The sequence below is a fragment of the Armigeres subalbatus genome, chromosome 3 (genome assembly GCF_024139115.2).
Source record: "Armigeres subalbatus isolate Guangzhou_Male chromosome 3, GZ_Asu_2, whole genome shotgun sequence".
Taxonomy (NCBI): domain Eukaryota; kingdom Metazoa; phylum Arthropoda; class Insecta; order Diptera; family Culicidae; genus Armigeres; species Armigeres subalbatus.
In genome coordinates this window covers 139,284,979-139,307,245 of record NC_085141.1, presented here as the reverse complement: position 1 = coordinate 139,307,245, position 22,267 = coordinate 139,284,979, and the positions used below count along the sequence as shown (strand labels likewise).

Genomic DNA, 22,267 nt, shown 5'->3' with positions numbered 1-22,267 from the left:
CCGAGGTGGTACGAGTAACTGCCACCGCCGCGGCGCGTCTAGGAGTGGAAGGGCGACTGTTAAAGAGGAACTACTGTAGGGTTGCCGTTTCTTTCAAAGGATCTAGCTGGAAATGGAGCTATGACGATGCTTTAGAATTAAAGGGCGATAGTGATTTTCCTTGTTGGATGGATTCAACGAAGAAGATTTGATTCTGATAACGCAGAGATGTAGCCAATCATTTTGTCAGAAATTTGCTTATTTGTCCATATCTTATTCCAGAGGCTGAATTCCAAAATGTATTGTATGATGGACTTCAAGCACGATGTTTATTCTACAACTTTTCCTTATGGTACATCGTACGTAGTGTAATATCTTAGCATAAGCATTGAGCAATTCGCAAGAAATTCGTAGGTGGTACAAGCTAGGACTATTGCATGAGAGTAGCATTAGTTCAATCCGTTACCACAAATATGGATTTGGGACTAATCACTATCTCTTAGATGGAAGCAATGCACTATCCAATAATCGAGATCTGTCCTAGCCACGTCCTTGCGAATGCTGAGGAAAGGCAAGATGCAGACAACTCTACGGTTTTGGAATTGTTAGTGTGGAAGATTATAACAGAAGGAATTGTTTTGGTAGAACGTGGAACACAGTAAGAACTAAGATGGAAATATTAAGCCGAAAAGGGAAGAGCCTAGAGCCCACGACCTCCTGGTTATTTACTTCGCATGATCACATTGGCAAAAAAAAAGATAATTTGATTATGATTTTTAACAGTTATCAAACTGCATTGCATAGGTAGCTCGTAGAGCTTAGAAGGGAGAGATTAAACGGCTTCTTTAGAGTTTTAAAACCCTCAAAATATTTATTGCAATTAGGCGTAGAGACATTATTCCATTACTCAACTAGGCCTTTAGCAGGCCTGTCCATCTGACATTTAGATTTGGGCTAACTAACATCTCTCAGACTTAGGTAGCAGTGGCAGCTTAAAAACACCAAACACTACAATAGTTATCAACTATGAAATTTTCCATCCATATTTAAACATTTCGAGTTATATCATAAAGTGGCCTAAAACGTTCCTGAAATGGAAATTTTCAAAGAAAAGTTCTAATCAATTTGAACACAGAATAATTAAGATTGCGATTCAAATTGAATGCTTAAGCGTCAGACGGTAGCTCCAATGATCATTCGAAGCTTTATTATTGTCATTATTTCGCTTCTATATTTTCATTCATTCGCTTCCTCACAAGCTAAACCGCCTTCATTATTGAGCTTTATTTTGGTAGACCTAACGAACAAAAAAAAACAGCGTTGATTATATCCACACGCACGCTGATGGTCAGTAGTTGGATGATTGGTTTTTCTTTACTCACATCGAACCTCGACTCTCGAGGTTATCTGCCGAAAGTGGGGAAACATAGGTGTGGAAGCAAAAAGCAAACCCGAGCGTATAAATATGCAAACATAGCACGAAAGGGAAAAACGTGATGAGCAACCTGTCATAAGTAACTGCTACTGGAATTGCGGGATGGGTTATAATCGCCGAAGCTATAATTAAATTGAGCTGTGAGTGTTTGGAATATTCATGATTGGCATAGATATTTGGTCATTTTCTATGGTTTTGTGATAAAACCGAATTGATTGAGATTTTAATTCGCGGTGCAAATTCCTCAGTTTTTTTCTCTTGTTTACATACCTGTTAACAATTATTTTATGCTTTTTGGTTTTACAGTTCAGGTTTGAGAACGGAGTATTATCCTTAACCTTTGACGAAACATAATTATGTTTGTCACAATAAAATTCAAAATATGCATGTAAATAGGACCGGATAGTATCTGGCCAAGGTTGGCCAAGGTTCAAAATGGAGACATATTGAAATTGTCATTAATAATTGAAAATTTCTACCTGTGAAAATCAGACCGTGGATAAATGACATTACGTTTTTCGTGCTTAGCATCATGAATGCATAACTGACATGATCGAGCTTTCGTTAATAACACAACTAGATTAACAATTGTTTCAACAATAGTGATTGTTGCTTCGGCCACTGAAGGTTGCTTCTGAATTCTATACTTTGTGTATACTTTGATACATTGATATCTGATACCAAGTAAGTATCGAATTGATGAAGAATGAGATTACATACCAGGATTTTTCTAAGTTGAGCTGTTTTGATGTGTTTTTTCTTGTCCCATAGAAAATGTATGGTAATGAGGCATTCCACGGGGGCATGTCAGTCGATCCTGAGCGACCATTTCGAAAATATTTGAAACTCTGCACAGTTTTTCAATTTCATCTAAATCGTCATTTTTCGATATCAAATCTTCATATTGAGTCACGACTAACTTTTCAAAAGGGTGTATGTGAAAATGGTTCAAAAATATTTAAAAAGCTGCACAGCAAAAACGGAATGTTCGATTGTTATTATTTTTTCAGCAAAGTTAGACAACTAAATGGTGATTCTTAAGAAAATGTGCACAGTAAAAAAATATTTTTTTGCCTTTAAAAATATCATTTTTGTCACAAAAACTCAAATATCTCAAAACCCTATCTTTTTTCGAACGTATTTTTTTAGGGAAAACGGTCCATTATATTAGCTATCTACCATAAAAATTTGGTGATGGTAAACTAATAAACAAAAAAGTTATGACATTTCAAACATTTCACAATTTTCACATTGAGTAAAAAAATTTTTTTTTCTGTGTAAGTTATTTCGAGAATTGCAGTTTGATGCAGATTTTATTGTTAAGGGACGTGATTTAAACAAGTTGTTTTCATGATATTTTGATTTAATTATTCATAGCATCTATAAGAAACTTAGACACGATCCAGTGTTGTGATCAAAAGTATTGATAGTGTCATAATTTTCATTGCACGTGACTGGCGAAAAATTCTTTTAATAGTGTTGAAACCTGTTGATAATAACGTTGATAGAAACATATCAGAAATGTTATTTTTAAGACAAAAGCTGCAAAATCAAAGATTTATATACACGTGTACGTCTATAGTTTACCTGCAAAAAATATACCTCTTAGAGAATAGACTTTATGATCGGGAGGAAACGGGTATCTTCAACAACAACAAATGCATGATAGGTACATACCATGACAATGCTCACGAAAAGCAAAAAATTACTACTACTAAGGTTGTTAAAGATCTTATAGTAATTTTTTCTTCAGTCAAGCAAATGACACCAAACTAGTCAGTAAAAACTTAAAAGTGATTTTGTTTATTGAAATATTACGAACAACATGAGTAGCCGCTTTCTCAACTGTTGTAGGCCGTTTGATGGAAAAAAGTGTTCAAAAGAGTTACGAAATCTCACCGAAAGCACCATAGATAAACTGAAAGCGACTGGTTATGCTCCAATGTCCACATTGAATACAAATTTACGCATTTGCACGTCCTGCCGTCTAAACGTTGACAAAAGAGCAATCTGTATATCATCGGTTGAGCAGAGCGCAGGAAGTTCGAAAACGACAGCAACTGAGGAATTGCCAGATGTATCGACAACAACTGAGGAATTACGAGAAGTATTAAGTGCTGAGAGCCTTGCCACCGTACCATCAGCGAAATCTGTTTCAACAAATCAATCGGAAGATGAGTGTATCCAAAAGGTCAACATCGAACGCTTTAACGAGGGCATAGCTGGGATAAAAGTGACCTGATTAAATGGAGTAAGATGGACTACGTTTATTACCCGGAGAAAAATACCGTGAAATAAACGAAGCTGTACGAAGAAACCTCTTCAAATTAGGACCTGATGATGTGGAAAATACAGACTACGATGAGGTAATTATAAATATGAAGGAAAGGTTCTCGAATGCAGCCACGACAAGGAAAGAAAAATTATTGATTTTGTCGATGCTGCCAAGTTCGTTGTCTATTCAGGATGCCATTGATGAGTTCAAAACCAATAGAAATACAGTAAAAGAGGCAAAACAATTGAAGAATAACTGTCTTTCAACCAAAAATACTAGGTCTAGTACTGCATTAACAGATGAGACAAAAGAAATAGTAGTTCAATATTTTGAAGATGATGAAGTAAGTCGAGCTATGCCTGGTCAAAAAGATTATGTATCAGTAAAAAAGATGGAAAGCGTCAAGCAATCCAAAAACGATTAATGATAACGACTTTGAAAGAAGCGTACACACGCTTCAAGGAAATTCACGATAATATTAAAATAGGTTTTCCTCATTTGCAAGCCTTCGGCCAAGGCAATGTAAGCTTCTTTCCAATTCAGGAACACATAATGTGTGTGTGTACACAACCCATGAGAATATTAATCTTATTTTACATAGTTTGAAAAGAATCAATTTAACAAAGGATATTAAAATGTTAACTGGTAGTCTTTGTGTGAAAATACAACATCAAATTGCTATCTACGATCTTGTTCGGATTGTCCAGATTCTTCATCATTGGAAAATACTTTATTCGCTGAGTTTGAAGAAAAATATATTGATCAGTTATCATTTGAGCAATGGGTGACCACGGATAGGTGTGACATAGAAACTATTGTAAAACCTGTAGATGAGTTTGTGTCATATTTTTGCTTGAAATTAGAAAGTTTAATCCCTCACGATTTCATTAAAACAGAACAATCCAGCTTTTTAAAAAACACGAAAAATACATTACAAAATGGTGAATTTTTAGTCATTTGTGATTTTTCTGAAAATTACAGCTTTGTATTGCAAGATGAAGTGCAGTCCCATCACTGGAACGTACAACAAGCTACAATTCATCCATTCGTTATTTATTTTAATGGAAGTACGCAAATTGAACACTTAAGTTTTATTATAATTTCCGAAGATTTAATACACGATTCAGTATCCGTAAACTTGTTCATTGAAAAAATGATTAACTTTTTACGCGTTGATAATCATAAAGAAGTCAAAAGATATATTTCATGTCTGATGGAGCAGCGTCGCAGTACAAAAATCGTAAGAATTTTCGAGCCTATGTCAATTTAAATCAATTGTCCGGAATTGTTGCAGAATGGATTTTTTTGCTACATCACATGGCAAAGGTCCTTGTGATGCTATTGGAGGAACAATAAAGCGCATGGCCACAAGAGCAAGTTTAGCCAAAGAACGTGAGCATCCAATTAAAACTGCGAAAGAACTTTTTGATTGGGCAAATCGTAGAAAAGAAAAGATTTAACCAAATTATCATTTTGTTTTACTACTACTGAAGAGTACGAAATAAAGGCTTCAGAGCTCAGCGAGCAATTTAATAACGCGAAAACGATCCAAGGAACCCAAAAATTTCACTGTTTCATTCCATTGTCGGAAAATAAAATTAAAGCAAAACTATACTCAAACTGTGCTGATAATAATTCAAAAGTGTTCGATATTTTAAAAAATTTGAATAAAAATAAATAAAAATAAGTATTAATAAACTGTTTTCATGATATCATAACCCATACCAAAATTCAAACCCAAAACTCGTAGAGTTTCTATAACAACTTTGTGTAACTGCCACATTTAATTTAATACTTAGGACAATATTAATTCATTTTATTTATTTATACATATAATATTTATACATATAATATACATAATATCGATGAATACATAAATATGGAATATCATACAAACAACTTGTTTAACTCACGCAAGGCCCTTAACAATAAAATCAGCATCAAACTGCGATTCTTGAAAAAAAAAATACAAGGAAATTTTTTTTTGTTTACTATATGTGAAAATTGTGAAATGTTTGAAATGTCATAACTTTTTTGTTTATTAGTTTACCATCACCAAATTTTTATGGTAGATAGCTAATATAATGGACCGTTTTCCCTAAAAATTACGTTCGAAAAAAGATAGGGTTTTGAGATATTTGAGTTTTTGTGACAAAAATGATATTTTTAAAGGCAAAAAAAATTTTTTTTTTACTGTGCACATTTTCTTAAGAATCACCATTTAGTTGTCTAACTTTGCTGAAAAAATCATAACAATCGAACATTCCGTTTTTGCTGTGCAGCTTTTTAAATATTTTTGAACCATTTTCACCTACACCCTTTTGAAAAGTTAGTCGTGACTCAATATGAAGATTTGATATCGAAAAATGGCGATTTAGATGAAATTGAAAAACTGTGCAAAGTTTCAACTCAATAGAAAATCATGAATTAAAAATTTTCTTAAATTTTGATGCTGTTGCTTGGAATCGCTCAATTAATAATAAAATTCAATTTGACTTTTAACTAGGAAGGAAAGGGCTAAAATGATCGTTCTCTATATCATTTTGTAGCATGTAGCAAATCTGCGCCAGGTCATTTCGATGTTTAGCCGTTTCTCTTCTATAGCTAAGTTTTACTGAAAGATCCTTATTTTACACCAGAACCCATTTTCCGATAGAAGTGTTGTGTTATATAAACTTAAATACAATTCGAATCAGCTCGAGTAGTTGAATCGGTCTGCTCGTGTGTTTTGGTACATACCCGTGTTTGTAAATGTATATTTGTGTATGTGTGGGTGCACTTAAAGGTATGTAGTGAAAACAGTGGCGTAGCCACGGGGGTGGTTTTGGGTACAAAACCCCCCCCAAAGACAAAATTTTGGGAAGAAATTTTTTTTTTCGAAAAAAAAAATGTTCAGAAAACCCCCCCCAGACCAATTTTCTGGCTACGCCACTGAGTGAAAATATGCTGTTTTCGAGCAGTTAATGTTAAACCGATCTCGATACAATAACTTTTATTAGAATGTGAACAACAAGGCCACCAATACTTCAATAAGGTGAATGTAAACAGGTTATACGTGATGTGTATTAGCCTGAACAAGTTTTTCACAGGAATATACAAATACGCATTTATTCTATATAGCGTGTTAAAAATAGTAGTTTGTGCAACTAGTTGAAAAAAGTTGATTTTTTCAGCACGAGTTGTTCGTTTATCCAATTAGGCTTGCCGAGTTGGTATGGAAAAGTAGGCCGTTTTATCACTCAAAGATGAACTGTAAACCAGGGGTGGCATTGTGCATCTCGAATCGAATCACTCGATTCGTACGTTTTTGCATTCGTTTCGAAAAAAATGCGGCATTATGTATTTCGTTCGACTTCATTCAGTCGCAGTACAAGATTTTGAATGGTGCTGTACTAGTTCATTCGAGTATCTTTTGTCAAACGAAATGTAAACAGAGAGAATAAGAGATAGCTGTCTCCGTGTTTAGTGTGCTGCCCGCAGGAGAGATAACCTTCAGCGCATGGCGAATGTGAGTAAACAGAGAGAAAAAGAGTAATTTCATCTGCGTGTAGCATGTTGCCTGTTGGAAAGGCATCCTTCAGGGCATGAATTGGCGGTTAATTTATAAAAAAGCAAATTGTGCTCAATGACTATAAAAAGGAATATTATTTATTGAGTAGTTGCAACCGATTAAAACATTATGCCGATACAATATGTTTTGTAGATTGAGATATTGTTACGACACTAAGTTTTATATTTTATTGGCCCGTTTATATATTATCTAGTTCTAGAGGACAAGGCATTATCCGACAATTCTAGCGCTAAATTAGCATAATGTAAACTCTTATTAGCGGAGACAATTACTGTTTACATTGTGCTAATATCGTGCTAGTATTGTCGGAATGCATTGTCCGCAAGAACTAGCGAATATGTAAACGGGTCATATGCCACAGATCAAATTTTGAGCTAAATAATTTAAAGCCAATGGCCCACTATTAGCAAATGACAATTCCTGTTCACATTACGCTAATTTTGTGCTAGTATTGTCGGATAGTGAATTGTATGCTAGAACTATCCGACAATACTAGCGCGATATTAGCACAATGTAAACAGCAAATATCCTCGCTAATAAGCCTTTACATTGTGCTAATATTGCGCTGGAACTGTTGGATAGTGCATTGTCCGCTAGAACTAGCGAATATGCAAACGGGCCATAAAGAAGGATTAGATAATAAATTACTTTGATGTTTCCATGTGTTTTATTTAAATGCACTTGGGTTATCTCTTGCGCGTTTTTTGTTCTTTAACTCACTATTTTTACGTAGATTTAGATACACGTTTTTACGCAAATTTTCCCCATCGGTTATTTCAAAATCGTCAAGAAATACGTGAAAACTACAAAAAAAATTAGTTGAAGTCGTTTTTTTACGCGGAATTCGGGATAATTAGAAATTGCATAGTGTCTGGGAACTATAAAAGTAGGTATAATCATGACATTATTTCCTTCAAGATACAATAATGAAGCATTTATTCTCTTCCCGTAGAGTAATAATAACAAATATAATTAAAAACTTTCAGCAAGAAATGACTCTCGAACAACATTCGAAAGCTAGAAAGGTGACGAGTGTTTTTCATTCGACTTGAGTCGTTTTTCAGTGTGCTATCGAGTATCCATAATGCCACAACATCTCGTTATTCTTGTACCTCCTCGAGCATACTCGAACGATGAGTCGTTTTCGAGATCGAATCGAAAGCCGTAATACCAAACATGTTCGACTCGATAAAATTACGTTCGAATCGAGATGCGCAATGCCACCCCAGGTATTACGATCAGGATTTGCAAAAACTATATTTTAGGTCGCTCTCGAATATAATTGATCTGTGATTAGTGTAGAAAGCAATTTGATGTTGAAAATTTTTATTGATTTTCTCATGATATGGCAATTTTGTATGTAGGGCTATATGGATACTATCCGCGCAAACCTCGAATATAACTTCCTGAACCATAAATCAATATTTTCTTTAACTCCCTAATAAAAAAGACATCATTTGAAAGATACAATAAAATTTCAAAATGAAATAAAATGAAAATTTTAATGATGATAAAACAAGGTCTGATATCCTAGAAATCAGCTCAAAAATAATTAGGCATTCTTTTTCAAAATGTTCTTAAAAAATCTTTACCTTTTACATTGTTCTTGAGCTGATGGAAAAAAAAGAAGAAAAAATAAAATTTATTTCTCGAATTCCTGATTAATCGAGACTAATATGTATTTTAATAAGTGAGATCTTTTTAAGATTTGCACGAACAAAAGTAAAACACTTGTCTGTATGAAACTCAAACTAACAACCAGTCTGGAATTTGGCTGTAATTAAAACAAGCAATATTATATATTCATGTACTCGTGAAGAGCGAAAATCTGAAAATAGACGGATCCAAATAAAAACGTATACCAAATTTGAGATCCCTTTTACCATGTTCTTTTGTGCACACAGTTCGAACATTGATTGAGATCAATTGGAAAAATGTGTGAGTATTTCTGAGCATATAAACATTGCATAAGTACTACTGCTGATCATCAGTTACTCCATTCGATGAATTCACAATTCATTTGTGACGTCAAACTACCGAACTTGATGCTGTCATTAGGCAATACTGCTAGTTATATCAGTCGATTTCTCTAATCAATTTCTCCGTGTTGCAAGTCATGCCTTTCTCTTGTGCACTTTAAATTATTTGGGCAAATTTCTATGTATATCGATTGCTGAGTAATCATGGCTGCTTCAAGCAAAGGTTAGTGAATCTTATTTTATGATTCTTCCTCTCTTCAAATAATATTTTTGGTAGAAATTGTTTTAAAAAAAAAACAAATATTGGATGCAATTGATGAAGCTACAGATTCAATGCTCAAACGAAAAAGAATAGAAGAGTTATTTCTGAGCTGTTCTGATTCGAATGCAGAAGAAATTAAAACTCAAGTGAACGAATTTGTAGTATTGTAGTATTGTAGACGATGACAAAAATCTAATAGAAAAAAGGAACGATTCTTAACTCAAAACGCCGAATGGCTAGAGGAAGGAGAGGTTGTAGGTAAAAAAATCAACCAAAGCTTATGCCAAAAACCCAGATTAATCCACCTAGCAGTGATGATGCCTTTCTCACGCATTATAAAATATATTGAAAGAATCACATTAGAATGGTCAAAAAAGCTCTTCAGGAGAATAGATCACATTTTTTCGATCATTTTGCATGTTTTTGCATTAGTTAAAATGTATTGCCACCATTTTCGTAAAAAAAAGGGGGAGACAGTCTCCAGGTGATGTGGTATCGGTTACTACCCCGAACAAGGGTAGTGCGGCTGGGAAGCTGAACCCCGGCCAGCTACCTCCAAAACCGGGGGAGGAAGGACCTGAAAAGGTCCGTCCACCCAGGAAAGACGGTGGTAAGGGGTTACGGCAGGCTGAGAGCTCTCAGCCGCACCAGACCAGGGAAATAGAGGGGGATGACGCCTCCTGGACCCTGGTCAAGAACAAGAGGAAGCCGAAGACGTCAAGGGCCGAAAAGAAGGCCCAGGCAAATAAGGGTAGCAAGAAGTCTAGGGTAGGCGCCAATCGTTCCAGGGGCGATGCCCTAGTCATCACGGCGGACGAGGCTAAGTACTCGGACGTCTTGAAGGCGATGAGGAGTGACGTCAAGCTCGGTGACGTACCCGGATGGGCGAGATGATCCTCGAACTGAAGCGGGGCGTCTCGCAAAAGGGCGCCGCCTACAAGAAGCTGGCGGAGGAAGTCCTAGGCGAGACGGTCAAGGTGAGAGCACTCACGACGGAGGTGAATCTAAGGGTTAAAGACCTGGACGAGATCACCGAAGTTGAAGAGCTCGTCACGGCACTGCGGCGACAGTGTGAAGTGGAAACGCCCACCGCAGCCGTTCGGCTACGGAAAGGTCTGGTAGGGACGCAGGTAGCATTGGTTCGGCTATCTGCAGCGGACGCCTCCAAGGTAGTCAAGTTAGGGAGCGTCAAGGTGGGATGGTCGGTATGCCCTGTGGGCATATACGAGCAACCCGAAGTTTGCTTCAAGTGCCTGGAACCGGGGCACAAGCAATGAGACTGCAAAGGCCCTGACAGAAGCAATCTCTGCCGACGCTGCGGATTGGAGGGACATAAGATACAATGCTGCACGAATTCTTCCAATTGTTTGATTTGTTCCAGCAAATCCAGACCCCATGGGGGATTCGATGTGCCCGGCGTTTAAGCGTGCTGCAAAATCAAAGTGCATGTAACGCTGCTGGCTTGCTCTATCAACTATGGATTCTGTTCAAATAACCATTCGAATTCTTTTCAGAATCACAAGCATATTCTGATCAGAACCTTCAAACGAATTCTGTTCAGAATCCCAAACGGATTATGTTCAGAATCTCAACTGAATCCAGGACTCTATTCAAAATTTCAAACGAATTCCAAAAAGATACTTAAAAATCTGCCAACTTAGCCGAAAAGATGCTTCTTGGTGATGTTCCGTGTCAAGTCCGCTACTGCATAAAAGGGTTTTAAGACTAAAAGTCAGCTACGCCAGTCCTTACAAGTACATATTAGTTCAAATATACAATATTTTGTAATATGCAATATGAACTGAAAACGAATGTTGCAAATATACTGCGGCCCGCTTCAATGGCTCGAAATTTCTATGTGGCCCTTGATAGTAACCATGCTGGGGACCACTGATGTAAAGCAACATGCCCCCTACGCTTCGGAAGGTTCCTGGGACCAAGGATATCTCCGAGAGTCCTAGAAGAAGCTAATTAGCATTTCGATGCAGCTTGTGGATTCCTGAAAAAGATGCTTGATCCGTATTCTATTGAAAGCGTCTCGAGTTTTATCTGGAGACTTGTTGACCGTAATCGAGTATATCCAATTTTGTTCGATTCCAGACACACATCTTAATAATTTCTGGTCATTCGTTGTTAACATCTTGATTTTATCACATAATAACGCTGTATTGGAGAAGTGCTTTATATTAATGAACAGTGGTGTAAAACAATGGATTATTATCGAAGTAAGAATAATAGTCTTTTAACCTTGTAGCATTTCCCCTAAGACGCTCTAAAATAATTAATCATTACAATTATAACCTGGGTGAGAGCATCGAATTATACTTGCTATCGACCTGCATAACATGTATGTATGAAGTTATGAATTCCATCAATCATAATGATAGAACTATTATCAATATAAATGATGCTTCAACATCACAATGATGTGAACTTGATATGTTCCAGAGTACACCGAAATATTGGAAATAATAAAAAGCTTTTCCTGTTATATATCCTGTATATCCTGTATAATGCATATTAATGGGCCACATGTAGTTTAATCTCAAAAATCCTTCGCGGGCCGCAAAAAAAGGCTTAGAGGCCGCATGCGGCCCGCGGGCCGCACTTTGGGAATCACTGTTTTACATTACCACTACCGATAAGAGCTCTAGACTCGACATTAAAGAAATCTGGTTTCAATATCATTTGCATATCATACATTATATTTCTGACAAAGCCGGATAGTTCCTCAAATAGTTTCAAACGGTACATGGAAAGGCCTATTCATTGAAGATAGCAAACGATGTTTCTTCACACGGTGTGTCTATGACCGTTATTAAAGAAAAAAATGTCCATCAATTCTGCACTCGCCTTTCGAAAGATATAATATCCAGCCGTCCGCTCTGTAAATTTCAAAATATTTCATCTAAGGAATCAAAAGCAGGTAAAAACTTAATGATTTTTGTGTTCGATAAAATCCAATACCTCGGGAGAATTTTGAGGATCGTGTAAACTGAAGAAAACAGTAACATTAATGCTTCTATCTGACAAAATTAGACTTCATAAGATGATGTCATCCATGTCACATGAATGAGCATAACAATTTAGTAACTTATTTTGGAATAACTACCCAAAGTAAAATTATTTTCCAAAGTGTACTTTACATCGGGGGAAAATGCACGCTATCCAGCATTTCGCGCATGGTAATAACTGCCGTTTTTTGACACTTGGCTGCCTAGAAAAGTGTCAAAAAATGACATTCGCAGTAAATGACCAGCCCACTGTAGTCTGCCGTATTTTATATGATTCAGAATATTTTCTTCTTTGAACCCTTGCTACAGCTCGTGATTTATGTGTCTGCGCTACACAATTTCTAGTTTACACCAAGTATTGTAAGCAGTACTTCTCGCTCGAAAACTCTGAAAGCATTTCAGTCCGCCTCTTTCAACTTTCACGCTCCACGTCCGTCAAGGGCCACTGGTAGAATCAGAGTTTTATGCAGAGTGAATTTCGTTTGCGTCTATTCGCAGCAGCAATACGTTTTCTGACTTCACGGGAAATCGTTTCTATGTTTTCGTGCGCTTCAGCTATCACACTCTCTTCATGCTGTATTTTCTTTCTGAAATGAACGAATAGATAGCGTAATTCGCAATTTTACACGATTGTTGCAAAAAATGAATGTTTGCCCAAAAACATCAGTATTGGAATAAGCATTCATCGAATAAATTCACTTTGTACATAGGATTTTAAATAAAAAAAATATCAGAATTCATTTCAATTTTTTTTCCTTGTCAATCATCAAAAAATTCAAAAGTATACCCCATGAAAATTCCAATGAATTTGAAATTCAAGATGATTGGAAATTCAGAAGAGTGGAAATTAAGAAAGTTTCCCGTGGAAAGTAAATAGAATTTCCAAAAGAAAATTCAGAATAATTTTACGAGGATATTCATAAGAGCTTCCCTTGAAAATTCAGTAAAGTTTCTCGTGGAAATTCAGAAAACGTTTATTTGGAAATCAAGATGAATTCATGGTGGAAATGTTAAGAAATTTGCCGTGGAATGTAATACTGGATGTGGCCAGTGTCGAACTAACCACTAAAGCTAAAGCTTACTTCTTCACAACTGTTGTAATACTTTGCAAAAACGTAAAAAATGGGCTTTGTTTACTTTTGTCGTTTGAGCCGAATTATTATTTATTGTCTTTACGAAAACAAACATCACAGATCCATCAAGGGGTAACCACTTACGTGCCTCTACTGTTTTCATCGATCAATGTATTGGTGAAATAAATTCGTGGTAAATTATAAACACAACAAGATTTACTCTATGCTTACACACATTATCATCCACTGGACGTAGAAAGCTAATTACGAATTGAGTAGTAAAAATTATCTGGAAATCAACAATAAATATTGATACTAAGGTCGTGAAAGTCAACTTTCAAATAATTGAAGCATACTTTCCGATAAAACAGAATACATTCTTAATCTATCTATAAATCATCATTCTATTAAAAAAAGCAATGTAAGTTTTTTCTATATCATATATTGAGGTTGTATTTACCGCTGCCTCAACAGTGTTACACCAGCGATTAATTCAGTCTCAGCAAAATAATAGTTTGGATACAAGTCCCTCTAATGAATCTTTAAATTTGTTTTATTTATGCAGTATAACTGAACAAATATTTGCTTACATGTGCTACTAGAGGAAAACATCAGAGAACACAGGTAATTAATTATCCATCGTTTTACATAGAACTTATCTAAATTATTATTTAGTACGTGAAATTGTTTGGTTGAGTTATCTAAACAACATAAAAAAAATATTAATGGAACAAAATTCTAATCAATTTTTGTATTGCAAATAACAATATTTCGATCATCTTGCTTCAATCAAAACATTGAGGATTGACAGCTGAAGTAGAAACAATCTGTATTAGTGGCAATCGTAAATTGAACAAAACACACACCCACACTGATGCGTGTTCTGTTGCACAAACACTACTAACACCTTAAATCCAGAATTAGAAGTAATCTGGATGGAAATATAAGTGCTGGCCTTACAATGGACGATTGTTCGAAAATAATTGAATCAAAATGTTACTCACCATTCATAATGCAGCACTCATGATATCCAGCAAAAACTTGTGTCACTGATAGTAGTCACTTAATACGATCAAACTCTTTTGTTCAATTAACTTTTCCTATTCTTTTCCAACACACTAGCAAACGATTTTGACATTTACAACATGCCACACACGCGCTGTTGACGAAGCACCGCTTTTTGTGTCACTTTCCTGTCTCTCTTCGTTTCCTCACACTCTTCTCGAGCCTATGCGCTTTCTCCTTCTTTGCCTTCTTCACACACAGCGCCACTGCTGGGCGACGGCGACGAACCTGTCAGAACGAGCACACAATGAAGCCGAACATTCGGGCCTGGGCGCGCACACAGTCACTTTCGTACGGGGACCGACGCGTTACTAGCTGGTAGCCACGGAAACGTTGCCGCTGTTGTTTCCGCAGATGCGTGGCCCGGCCGTTTCTACACCTCCCACTCTCGGGCTGAACCCCTGCCTTGTTCGTATAGTGGAACGGGTTGTCTTGCTCTATTTCTATCCTTGTTTCGCTCGGGCGGTACGTGGCGTTTGGGTGGGGAGCATGTTCTAAACTGAAGGCGTCCAGGGCGTGGTTTTGCTTTCCTCCTTCGATGGTGTTACTGCTTCTGCGTTGTTTGCTTCGTTTTACCTCGCAGTGGTGGGGACGTTCCTTATGTATTCAATCGCCTCCAATAACTGAATCATTCCCACCGACCAAAACCGACGGCATTGGAACTGATTGCCAGTTCCTCTACCACTAGAGCTGTTTCGTTTCGCCCTGTTGTCGTACACCTTCGCCGACACTTTACAATCGTAAAGCAAACAGAAGGGAAATTGATATGCGCGAGTTGGCGACGAATGGTTGTCGAGTGGAATACGGAATTGCGATTGCGCATTAAAAATGAAGTCGAGAAACGGTAGCTCATGACGGTCGTTCGCTTATTAGCTGCCGAGGCCGTGCACTTCATGAAGCGAGACGTTTCTTGAATTTTATTTGCTTGCTGCTGCGTTGCCGCTTTTGATTAGCATGTCTCGCTGACTACAGTGGAAAAGATGGCAACAAAGATGGAAAAGCGGTAATAAAATAGTATGTCGGAACAATATGTTACTTGTCAGCCATTTATGTTGCGTCATATACCTAATGTGGCTATTTCGTACACAATGGTATCTTGGAAGTTGCTTTCGATGGAGGATGGTTTAAAAAATAGAGAGCGATAACAAAATTGTACGATTATGAGTTAGAGTAAATGTTTCATTTTGTACCCCTAGAGGAAGTGTACCGATATCTGCTTATATGTATCGAATTGCACTTTTGATATAGGTGGAAATCACACCATTTCATAGATGAAACTCTCATTTATAAAATAGAAATTTAAAATTGGCAGTGTTGAAATATCGCTGAGAATTGTAAGTTTCGGAAATTAAAATATTCTTCGTATTGGACAGTACAACACATTTTAGACAGCCCCAATTTAGTCTCTTCAAAGTAGAATTTCTGATTTACCCTGGTTGAGCTGAAGCAAAGTCTTATTTATCGATTGGCATGCATCAATAAGAAGATTCCTGCGTTTTAAATTCACAATTTGGACAAAAACTTGTGCGTTCTGAGATTTTCATTGATGTATACTTTTAAGCGTAACGCATTGTAACGCTCGCAAAATAATTTCCTCGAAATCTAAATATCACTTTTTTCACACGGGCAACCAGTGAAACAGATGCTGAACAAAATTGTTTTCCTGAAGCCAATGGGGGAATTGACAGCAGCATTGTTTTTAGTTCAAAAATCAAGAAAATGTCGTCAGGAGGGTCCAAAACGTGTAGGGGTCCAAATCAAGTTGGTTACCCTACTACGTGAGTTGTTGTGAGTCATGAAAAGAAGAATTAGTTTACCTTTAGTGCATTTTAGTATGCTTAAAAAATAAATTTTTAACCATCTGAAATACGCGTAGAAAAAGCTTAAATTCCAAATTCCTCTAAAAAACAAGTGGGTAAAAAATACACTATCGACCCGATTTTGCCACTCCCCGATTTTATGACGTTTTCAACTCGACCTAAAGAAATTTGAAAATTTTAGTCATTCTTTAGATCTTTGTTTTTATTTGCTGATGCAGGAGGCGATGCAACCATCGACGATATATCAGAAATGGTCAACAGAGAAGCTAAAGACTTGACAGGTCGTGTATCTGCCAAACCTTTGTGTAGAGAATGTAGTTATTTTATTATAAATCAGTCATCCAAAATGTGGGTAACAACAACTATGTATCAATAGTAAAATAATAAAAATAATTAAAACTAAATAATAAATCAATTCAAAATAATAAACATACTGGGTAGCATGGGCTATGTCCTAGGGCTTGACGATCCCTCCCCAGGCGAACTGTGAGTTGTGGTGCTTGCCTAGGATGTGGTGGGGTTCGAGAGTGGGCTCTGTTGAACTCTGTTGAACCGCAAGCAGGCTCGGCCAAATCGACTGTGTGCCACTCAAAGCGCACAAGCCAAATCCTGGTAACACGACGGTCCTCCGACGAGACAGGAGGTTTGCGAAGGCCCAATATGCCGCCTTTAAAACCAATCATTACGAGTCGAGTACGAGTCGATACAATCAGCAAAGACCTAGGCTGTGAATGAAGGATCACGATTAGAAGCTAGAAACATGAAGCTGGAAGTCATTAGGTCTCGCAGGTTCCGACAGGATAATCTACGATTAACTACATCCCCGCAACTTCGAGGTCGTAGCGCTGCAGAAAATCTGCAAGACAGGACAGAAAGTGTGAACATGTGCACGACCACAGGAAGGGCGACCCCCTCAGAAGTAATGCTGGGTGGCAATTCCTGGGGTAAAAAGGGTATTAGTATAGAAGGTAACTCAAGGAACTTTCTGTTGCTTGGGTGGGTTTAGTGAGTCCGGCGTTCCGTCAACCCCACTCCCTGAGTGATAATTTCAGGTGTCTGTTTGCAGATTTGCCTTCATCCCTCTATAAAAAGGAAGGGAGATCCGACGATGAGAAAAAAGCGTTCTATGAACAGCAGGGTGCCCACTGCGGGACGTCAAAATCGAGGAAATGTATAGACCGATCATCGGACCAGACAGTCTGCATACCGTATCGAACGGCCAAGTATGCATAAACTTTGCAGCCTACCAAATCAGCCACGTTCAAATCGACGGCAAATTCTTCTCTGACATCACGAACGTTCGCACTTACCGCAGTGCGAATGTTAAATCCCTCCACTACCTCGTTGCGGTACGCATGCGCTCAAAACTCTCGACGGTGTGCAACACGCATCGAAGCCGAAAGCCGCGGCTTAATATTGGGCGGCTACAAGACGATAGACTAGCCTAAGACTACGCGCAGCAACTGAAAGTGGCACTCCCAAAGGAAGAGCAGCTAGGTGCAGTTTCTCTGGAAGATGGACGATACAAACGGGCGTGGAACAGACAAAACTCGATTTTCCGGAGGAAAAAGCTCCAGCAGGAAGCTCGAGACCGTTAAGAGATGAAGCAACAGTACCGCGCTAATAACGCACGCAAGTTTTACGAGAAGCTGAACCGTTCATATAAGGGCCACGTTCCACAGACTGATATGTGTAAGGACATAAACAGGAACCTTCTTACGGACGAGCGTAAGGTGATCCAAAAATGGGGACAGCACTATGAAGAGCACTTGAATGACGATGTGGCAGAGAACGATGGCGGCATGGTGGCGAACTTGGGAGCATGCGCGCAGGACATATGTTTTCCGGCTCCGAATCTCCAAGAAATCCAGGAGAAGATTGACCGGCTGAAAATTAACAAAGCCGCTGAGGTTTACCAACTACAAGGCGACCTATTTAAGCACGGTGGTAAGGCACTGGTGGAGTGGATTGTAGCAACTACTGCGCAATCACATTGCTGAACGCCGCCTATAAGGTACTCTCAAAAATTTTATGCCGTCGACTAACACCAATTGCAAGAGGTTTTATGAGGCAGTACCATGCGGCATCCATGGAACATTCACAGAACATTGCACGATGATTAAATGAACTTTCATATAGTTTTCAGCTGACTCAAATCCATCAATAAATACAAAAGTACACAAAATAGCCCCTAATCAATCTGCCGAAAGCTAAATAAAACTTCATTTAATCATCGTACAATGTTCTGTGAAATTGTTCTGTATCATACCAATAGCCCTTTTTGCAATTCTGAGCTCATTCGAGCAATCAGAATCAATTTCCAGATCGAATGAGTGTCGGAGGTGTATTTTCCTATATATTTTGACTGAAATCCCCATATAAAGTTCAATTCAATTGCGCCAGCTTACACACTCAGTTTTAATTCTGCAGCTCGGCAAAAATCCGCACAGCCGTCTGCCCAGCAAAATAAAAACTGATATCCCGGCAAAAATGACGTTTGTTAGCTGATTTTCGGCAAATTATTTGCTGATTTTCAGCAACTTTGACAAAAATCTCGGCAAAAAACATGTTTGCTGGGGCACGGCTGTGCGAAACTCGCTAAAAGTTTAACATTTTGCTGAGATCCCGGTAAAAAAAATTAAGTGTGTATGCAACAAGCGATTGAGCTGAAATTTTGAGAGCTTGGTTTTCTCGCCAAAAGACACAATCCTGGGGGGTGCCCCGTGGAATTCGACAACATTTTTTTCTCTCCATACTAAGCTGGGCCAGTCTATTGTCGAATAACTAAGATTGTCGTAAGCAAGGCTCTATGACCGATCAAATTTCCGGGGGCATCAGTCCGGGGGATTTAGAAACTTGCCCAGAAAACCAAAAAATTAGCTCCATTGATCTTGTTTTGCAAAATCATGAACTTTGAGATGTCGCAAGCGAAGCTTCATAAATTATCAAAGCTCGCCATTTTCACCGGGAGGGTGGCACAATTCTGGAAGATTCCGGAACATGCCAAAATTGTCTAGAAACCCTCAAAATTAACTCCATTGATCTTCTTTTCCAAAATTATGAAGTTTGAAATGTCGCAAGTGAGGCTTCATAAATGATCAAAAATGGCCATTTTCCCCAGGAAACACCATTCCGGAAAATTCCGGAACATGTCCAACTGGTCCAAAAACCCTCAAAATGAGCTCCATTGATCTTGCTTTGCAAAAATATGAAGTTTGAGGTGCCGCAAACCAGTCTTCATAAATGATCAAAAATGAACATTTTCCCCGGGGCACCTTCGTTAAGTATCAATTAAGGGGTGGCGTTAATGGGTCGATACTTTGAGACGAGGTGACTGACCTGGAAAAGGTAGTCATGACTAGGAGGTCATGAGGTCATGACCCTGGGATGTGGTCACTATTCCAAAGTATTTCGAAGCGAACGGATGTTACAAAGTTACCAAAGTTGGAAGTCGAAGAGTAGAAAAGAAAGTGTGTGGAACAAAAGTAGGCGTTGAGGACAGTCCCACTGTTTTTGGGTTGAAAACCCCAGCAAAAATGCCGTAATTTCTTTGGTCCGTAGTCGGCCTAACCTGGCATTGTTTCCGCCGATAGTCGATCGGCCTTCTTATTGGTCGAGTTGCAACAAAGCAAGGAGCGAGGAAGATCCTCAAGCAACCCCGGCGATACCACCGGTAAGCCCGCAGCGAGTCTCAGCATAGCGCTGGGCATACTTACCCGATAATAACAAATTCCTGAAGGATTTTTAAACTGAACTCCTGGAGGAACTTCCGACATTCTTAGATTTATCCAAGAATTTCTTTGGGCATTGCTTCAAGATTTCCTTCAGAAATTCCCCCAGGGACTTCTTAAAAAAATCCTCCGGAAACAACTTCGGAAGATAATGTAAAAATGCTCCTCAATGTTTCTTCGAAAATTGAAAGAATAAATTTAAAGAATTACTTCAGATTCTAACTCAGGTGTTCCTTCGGAATTTAAAACTTCCTCTTGGAATTCTTCCGGAAATTCTTCAAATAATTCATTTTGAAATGTTTCGGAAATTCTTCGGAAATACCTTCTGGAACTCCTTTAGAAATATCTACGGAAAACATTTTGGTAATTCTTTCAGATATTCCTTCGAAAATTCCTTTGGGGATTCGTTTTGAAATTCCTTTACAAATTCCTTCAGAAAGATATTAAGAATTTGAAAAATTGCGTAAGAATTTCTTCGGAAGTAGCTTAAGTTTTTTTTTTTTGGAGAAACTCCTGTTAGCGTTAAACTTAATTTATAAATTTTATTAAGACGTTAATAAAAATTAAAAAAAAAAGTCATGATTTTTTAAAAAGTCCTCCTGAAATTCCTTTAGAACTTTTTCCAGCAAATCTTTCAGAACATTCTGCAGGAAATTACTTAGGATATTCCTCAGTTTTTTCAGCAACTTTTTCAGAGATTTCTTTGGAAATTACTCTGGAATTTTCTTTAGAATTTCCAGAATTTCTTTAAACATTTCTGAGGAAATTCCTTTAGCATGTTTTTCGGTAATACCAGCGGAAAATCCTTTGGAAAATTCTTTCAATTTTTTTGGGAACTCCTTTGGAAAATAGTTTGAAAATACTATTTGGAATTTATTGGAAAATCTTTATCTATTTCGTTGATAATTCCATCAAAAAATCCTATAAACATTCTGTTGGAAATACCTTCAAGGATGTAATAAAATTTCTGGAAGAATACATCCAACAAAACATCGGATAGAATTCAGGTACATATTTTGTATGGTTTTATAACAAAATATAGAAGATATTTCCGATGATCATACATTTCTCCAGACCCTTATTCAGGAACTTCTCTAGAAATTACATCGGGAATTTCGAATAAAATTGATCAAAACTGGCGTGTCATTAGATTTAGTTAGCGTATATCAGCAGTTCTCAACCTTTTTCTTGATAGGTACCCCTTCAAACTATTGCATTAATTGAGGTACCTCCTCCTAAAACCTACTCCAGGTCTCTTGAGAAGACAATCCCAAGCCCTTGAATCTCTTAAAAGTAGGCTTCCGCACCTTGATAAGAGGCTTCTGAGCCTCTTGCATAGCTTTCGAGCCTCTTGCATGGCGGCTTAGGAAATAGGCTTGCGAGCCTCTTGAAAGTAGTCATCCGAGCTTTTTGAAAGAAGGCTTCCAACCCTTTTGAAAGGCGGCTTCGGAGCCTCTTGAAAGTAGACTTCTTCTTCTTCTTCTTCTTCTTCTTCTTCTTCTTCTTCTTCTTCTTATTGGCATTACATCCCCACACTGGGACAGTTCATTAAGCACTTCCACAGTTATTAACTGCGAGGTTTCTAAGCCAAGTTACCATTTTTGCATTCGCGACTTACCGCACGGCTAAGAAGGGCCCCCAAAAAGTAGACTTGTGGGTGCCTTAAAACAAGGCTTGATAAGAGGCTTCCCAGCATGTTGAAAAAAAGATTCCCAGTCTCTTGAAAAAGGAGGCTTACAAGCCTTTTGAAAGGAGCTTCCCGAGCCTCTAGAAAGGAGCCAACCAAACTTTTTGAAAGAAGGCCTCCGACCCTTTTAAAAGGCGGCTTCCGAGCCTCTTGCAAGTAGACTTCCAGGCGTCTTAAAACAAGGCTTCCGGCCTCTTGAGAAGAGGCTTCCCAGCCTGTTGAAAAGAAGCTTCTCAGCCTCTTGAAAGCACTATTGAGAGCACTTCTGAGACTATTTTAAAGAGGCTGCAGAGGAGTTTTCCGAGCATTTTGAAAAGAACTTTTCGAGTCTCTTGAAAGGAGGCTTCTGAGCCTTTTTAGGATTCCGAGTCACTCA

The 22,267-nt window shown here is 37.9% G+C and overlaps 2 protein-coding genes across 4 annotated transcripts in view; both read left to right on the top strand.

The window, feature by feature from the left end:
- The window catches only part of LOC134224223 (6-phosphogluconate dehydrogenase, decarboxylating), a 342,849-nt gene that overhangs the window by 166,625 nt on the left and 153,957 nt on the right, over window positions 1-22,267 (top strand). The gene's annotated exons all lie outside the window — the stretch shown is intronic.
- LOC134224224 (D-2-hydroxyglutarate dehydrogenase, mitochondrial) overlaps window positions 1-22,267 on the top strand; it is a 131,768-nt gene that overhangs the window by 28,667 nt on the left and 80,834 nt on the right. Inside the window, exon 1 of one of the 3 annotated variants that reach the window (XM_062703536.1) lies at window positions 14,080-14,212. The exons of the other annotated variants lie outside the window; for them this stretch is intronic. The gene's annotated coding sequence lies outside the window, so the exon portion shown is untranslated. Of the gene's footprint in view, window positions 1-14,079; window positions 14,213-22,267 lie in introns of those variants that run through there. 3 annotated transcript variants of the gene reach the window in all.